The sequence below is a fragment of the Microcebus murinus genome, chromosome 25, assembly GCF_040939455.1.
Source record: "Microcebus murinus isolate Inina chromosome 25, M.murinus_Inina_mat1.0, whole genome shotgun sequence".
Lineage (NCBI taxonomy): Eukaryota > Metazoa > Chordata > Mammalia > Primates > Cheirogaleidae > Microcebus > Microcebus murinus.
In genome coordinates, this window is record NC_134128.1 from 27547163 (window position 1) to 27553162 (window position 6000).

General features: G+C 62.2%; 1 non-coding gene across 1 annotated transcript; it reads right to left on the reverse strand.

Moving 5' to 3' along the window:
- Nucleotides 1-2090: 2090 nt before the first annotated feature.
- On the reverse strand, nt 2091-2209 carry LOC142864392 (5S ribosomal RNA). Its single transcript, XR_012914950.1, has one exon. It is a non-coding gene; the product is annotated as a 5S ribosomal RNA (ribosomal RNA).
- Between the last annotated feature and the right edge of the window lie 3791 nt (nt 2210-6000).

The window sequence follows — 6000 nt, forward strand, 5'->3', positions numbered from 1 at the left end:
AGACTCTTGCTACCCAAAGTGCAAAGGGCATCAGTTGCTCCTCCAACCCCCCCGCCCAGCAGACCACGTTGTCCAGCCAGCCCCCGGGCCTCCCTGGGGTGCCCAGCACAAAAGTGCAGACACCCACCGGACCCTCAATCTCAGTTTTCGGATGTTTTTGCCACTCTAAGGACCCGCAGGCCAGCTGGGCCTTCGGGCAGGACAGAGAGCCCCGGAATCCGACGTGGAGAGCTGCGTGTACGTCCCCATCAGGAGGCGGTCCCCACCTCCGCGGCTCTCCCCTTGCGGGGAGCGGCAGCCCAGCCGGCAGCCGCAGGGCCTCAGGGAAGACACCAGGCTGGGCCCCCGCGGCACAGCGGGGGCACGTCCCCCGCACTCACGCGACTTAGGGACGGCTGCTGGAGACTGCTGCGGCCACCCTGCTGCCGGGTTTCTGGAGGGCTTCCTGGAAGCAGCGTCCACACCAAGCCCTTGGAAGGCCCGGGCGACGGAGGAGCCGGTCAGGCAGGGGCCGAGGACGGTGAGAGGCCGGGCGGGAAGGAGCGTGTCAGGCAGGGGCAGAGGACGGTGACCGGCCGGGCGGGGAGGAGCCGGTCAGGCGGGGGCCCAGGACAGTGACGGGCCTGGCCGGGGAGGAGTGCGTCAGGCAGGGGCAGAGGAGACGGGCTGGGTAAGGGTTAGGGTTACAGTTAGGGCACAATTCACAATCGCAAAGACGTGGAAGCGACCCGAGTGCCCATCCATCCAGGAGTGCATCAATAAAATGTGGCGCGTGGACACCACGGAGTGCCATTCGGCTGTGAGGAGCAGCCGTGAGAGGGCGCCTCTCGTGTTCTCCTGGCCAGAGCTGGAACCCGTTCCAGTAAGCCAAGTATCCCAAGAATGGACACACGAGCACCACGTGAGCGCGCTCACCGGCAAATTGGTACGAACGGATGGACGCCTAAGTGGACAGAGAGGAATCACCTTCATCGGGTGGGTGTCGGGCGGGTGGGGGGAGGGGAGGGGCATACACATCCATTAGGCATGGGGTGGGTGCGCACCGACTGGGGGATGGGCGCACTTGAAGCTCTGACCCGAGGGGGGAGGCTTGGAGAGGGCAAGGCACCCGACCTTAACATTGGTACCCCCACAATACGCTGGAACAACATGAGAGGTATATGAATAAGAACACAGGGGGGGCCGGGCGCGGTGGCTCACGCCTGTAATCCTAGCTCTCTGGGAGGCCGAGGCGGGCGGATTGCTCCAGGTCAGGAGTTCGAAACCAGCCTGAGCAAGAGCGAGACCCCGTCTCTACTAAAAATAGAAAGAAATTAATTGGCCAACTAATATATATAGAAAAACACAGCCGGGCGTGGTGGTGCATGCCTGTAGTCCCAACTACTCGGGAGGCTGAGGCAGCAGGATTGCTTGAGCCCGGAGATTGAGGTTGCTGTGAGCTAGGCTGACGCCATGGCACTCACTCTAGCCTGGGCAGCAAAACGAGACTCTGTCTCAAAAAAAAAAAAAAAAAAAGAACACAGGGGGGAGGGGGGCACGGGCAACACATGTCACCTGCATACTTGTACTCCCATCATCTGCTTGAAAAGAGAGAGAAAAGAAAATGCAATCCTAGAGGTAAGAGACACTTTTTAAAAATAATGAATCCGAAGAGAAAAGTAAAAGGAGGCCTGTGGAGCAGGTCTGGGTGTGACTCCGGATCCCCCAACATCAGGTGCCACCACCAAAGATTCCTGCGTGTAGCCCATAGAACCCCAAAAGCAACGGGACGAGTTCTGGTCACATACTCCCTCAAAATGACATCCTGGCCTTCTTCTGGAACTCCCTCCCCTCTCAGACTCTCAAGGTTTCCTCCAGCGTGTCGGTTCCCACAGAGCAGACCTTTGGTCTGAGACCTGACAGTCCAGATGCCACGCATGCTGCCGCGTGGCGGCGGTGTCGCGGCTTGGGACAAGAGGAGGCCCCACGGTGCGGGCTGGGGCGCCAGGCACCGCGCGGGCGCTGAGGGTGGGGGTGACCCCCACCCCGGGCCGCCGCCGCGCTCCCAGAAAGGGGACAGAACAAGAGGCAAAAAAAAAAAAAAAAGCGGCAGCCTGTGGCACCCGGTATTCCCAGGCGGTCTCCCATCCAAGTACTAACCAGGCCCGACCCTGCTTAGCTTCCGAGACCAGACGAGATCGGGGGCGTTCAGGGTGGTGTGGCCCTAGACGGCGGCGGAGGACGCCCCTGCCCCGCTCGAGAAGCCGAGCCTCTCTGGGCTTCCCCGCCGCCGCCGCCGCCTCCCGCCCCAGGCCCCGCCTCCCGCCCCAGGCCCCGCGCCAGTTGAGTTCGCCGGCCGGGTCCCGCGGGCTCCCAGGGACGGGGGTGATGGGCGGGGCGGGGCGGGGTGGGGGGCTGTCTCTCTCTACACACACACACACACACACACACTCACACTCACTCACACTCACACAAGATGCGCCTCCGCGGCTGGACTCGCCAAGGTGGAGCCCTCCCAGCCCCCCTGGTCTCCTCGCCCGGCCTCCTTCACCTACCCGCTGCCCACCCCCAGCGCGTCGCTGCCGCTGACTGCGCACGCGCGGGACGCTCGCCCTTTGACCCCAGCCAGGGGCCGCCCTCCCCCACAACCCCTTTCAGCTGCGCCCCCCCCTCGCCCCGTGGGTGGGCTGCCGCCTATTCCCCCGGGCCAGGGCTGGGGCACAGCCAGTGTACGGGGCGTCTCTCTCTGGGGATGTGTCCCATGGGTGGGGTGGGGTGGCGTGGTTTGGGGGGCGCTGAAGAAATCAGTCCCCTCCATCTCCTACCTCTGGAAAACGCCCAAGCCCGTGGAGAACTGCCGGCACCGCTTCGTGGGGGCCGGGACCCTCCTCCGTGTCCTCCTGTGGCCCAGTCCAAGGGGCCTGGGCCTGGCCGGGGCTGCATTGGACCCCGACCACCCTGGCGTGTGGACTCGCTAAAAATCGGCCATTAGATATTGGATTCCAGCTTCCTGGAGGTCATTTCACTAATGAGTGCACCGGAAAGAGTTTCCTAATCCATCTGTGAGGGTGGCAACTGAAAGAGAATTTTAAAGCTGACAGAATAGGCTTGGGAAGGCATAGGAGATTTCCACACCCAGCAAGGAAGACTTTCCCGAAATGGAAGAAAGAAACGAGCAAACAGAGACACCGGTAGCCCGCCCGGAAAAGAGTCTGCCCCTGAGAGAAAGCACCCTGACCAGGTTCACCCGTGGGTGGGTGGGTGGCGAGCTAGCGGCATTCAGAAGAGCGAGGCCCGCAGTCTGTGCGGAAGACACCTGCGCTCGGGTGTGTGTGGCGGCGCGATTCACAAGCAGCTCTAGACGTTAAACCAAGGAGAAGCCAGGGAGTTCCCAACGCCCCAGGTGTCCTCAGCCCACGACTGGCTGCTGTGGGAATGCGAAGCCCGGCTCCTTGTCTCAGAGCGGGGTTCCCAGGAGGATCAGGCTGAAGCTGGGACTTGGCCTCAAAGTGTCCCCTCGCATGGCCACCCCCTTCCCCTTCCTGCTCCTCTACTCCTGGTGCCCCTCCATCCAGGGGCCAGACCTTAAAGAGTCACCGCAAGAGAATCCTGGTCCCAAAGGAGCCTTCTGGGGGACCGGTGCTGACAGAGGTTGTGGGCATGGCCCGCTGGGGCTCTGCCCGACCCAGGGCTGAGAGATGCCACCTCCCAGCTCTGGGTCCCTGCAGGAAGTGTTGGCAAGCACAGGGCCGGTCCTCCAAAGGCCCAGGTGCAGGGAGCCCAGGCCAAGCAGCCTGTGGAAGAAGCCACTTGCCGTGCCACCCCGGGAACAGGACTGCAGGCCCCGGCCCTTCCCACCTCCTCCTCCTCCTCCTCCTCCTCCTCCCCCCCGCCTCCCCCCTCACAGGGCACAGGGCTCAGAGACACCTCAGACTCTTGCTACCCAAAGTGCAAAGGGCATCAGTTGCTCCTCCAACCCCCCCGCCCAGCAGACCACGTTGTCCAGCCAGCCCCCGGGCCTCCCTGGGGTGCCCAGCACAAAAGTGCAGACACCCACCGGACCCTCAATCTCAGTTTTCGGATGTTTTTGCCACTCTAAGGACCCGCAGGCCAGCTGGGCCTTCGGGCAGGACAGAGAGCCCCGGAATCCGACGTGGAGAGCTGCGTGTACGTCCCCATCAGGAGGCGGTCCCCACCTCCGCGGCTCTCCCCTTGCGGGGAGCGGCAGCCCAGCCGGCAGCCGCAGGGCCTCAGGGAAGACACCAGGCTGGGCCCCCGCGGCACAGCGGGGGCACGTCCCCCGCACTCACGCGACTTAGGGACGGCTGCTGGAGACTGCTGCGGCCACCCTGCTGCCGGGTTTCTGGAGGGCTTCCTGGAAGCAGCGTCCACACCAAGCCCTTGGAAGGCCCGGGCGACGGAGGAGCCGGTCAGGCAGGGGCCGAGGACGGTGAGAGGCCGGGCGGGAAGGAGCGTGTCAGGCAGGGGCAGAGGACGGTGACCGGCCGGGCGGGGAGGAGCCGGTCAGGCGGGGGCCCAGGACAGTGACGGGCCTGGCCGGGGAGGAGTGCGTCAGGCAGGGGCAGAGGAGACGGGCTGGGTAAGGGTTAGGGTTACAGTTAGGGCACAATTCACAATCGCAAAGACGTGGAAGCGACCCGAGTGCCCATCCATCCAGGAGTGCATCAATAAAATGTGGCGCGTGGACACCACGGAGTGCCATTCGGCTGTGAGGAGCAGCCGTGAGAGGGCGCCTCTCGTGTTCTCCTGGCCAGAGCTGGAACCCGTTCCAGTAAGCCAAGTATCCCAAGAATGGACACACGAGCACCACGTGAGCGCGCTCACCGGCAAATTGGTACGAACGGATGGACGCCTAAGTGGACAGAGAGGAATCACCTTCATCGGGTGGGTGTCGGGCGGGTGGGGGGAGGGGAGGGGCATACACATCCATTAGGCATGGGGTGGGTGCGCACCGACTGGGGGATGGGCGCACTTGAAGCTCTGACCCGAGGGGGGAGGCTTGGAGAGGGCAAGGCACCCGACCTTAACATTGGTACCCCCACAATACGCTGGAACAACATGAGAGGTATATGAATAAGAACACAGGGGGGGCCGGGCGCGGTGGCTCACGCCTGTAATCCTAGCTCTCTGGGAGGCCGAGGCGGGCGGATTGCTCCAGGTCAGGAGTTCGAAACCAGCCTGAGCAAGAGCGAGACCCCGTCTCTACTAAAAATAGAAAGAAATTAATTGGCCAACTAATATATATAGAAAAACACAGCCGGGCGTGGTGGTGCATGCCTGTAGTCCCAACTACTCGGGAGGCTGAGGCAGCAGGATTGCTTGAGCCCGGAGATTGAGGTTGCTGTGAGCTAGGCTGACGCCATGGCACTCACTCTAGCCTGGGCAGCAAAACGAGACTCTGTCTCAAAAAAAAAAAAAAAAAAAAAAGAACACAGGGGGGAGGGGGGCACGGGCAACACATGTCACCTGCATACTTGTACTCCCATCATCTGCTTGAAAAGAGAGAGAAAAGAAAATGCAATCCTAGAGGTAAGAGACACTTTTTAAAAATAATGAATCCGAAGAGAAAAGTAAAAGGAGGCCTGTGGAGCAGGTCTGGGTGTGACTCCGGATCCCCCAACATCAGGTGCCACCACCAAAGATTCCTGCGTGTAGCCCATAGAACCCCAAAAGCAACGGGACGAGTTCTGGTCACATACTCCCTCAAAATGACATCCTGGCCTTCTTCTGGAACTCCCTCCCCTCTCAGACTCTCAAGGTTTCCTCCAGCGTGTCGGTTCCCACAGAGCAGACCTTTGGTCTGAGACCTGACAGTCCAGATGCCACGCATGCTGCCGCGTGGCAGCGGTGTCGCGGCTTGGGACAAGAGGAGGCCCCACGGTGCGGGCTGGGGCGCCAGGCACCGCGCGGGCGCTGAGGGTGGGGGTGACCCCCACCCCGGGCCGCCGCCGCGCTCCCAGAAAGGGGACAGAACAAGAGGCAAAAAAAAAAAAAAGCAGC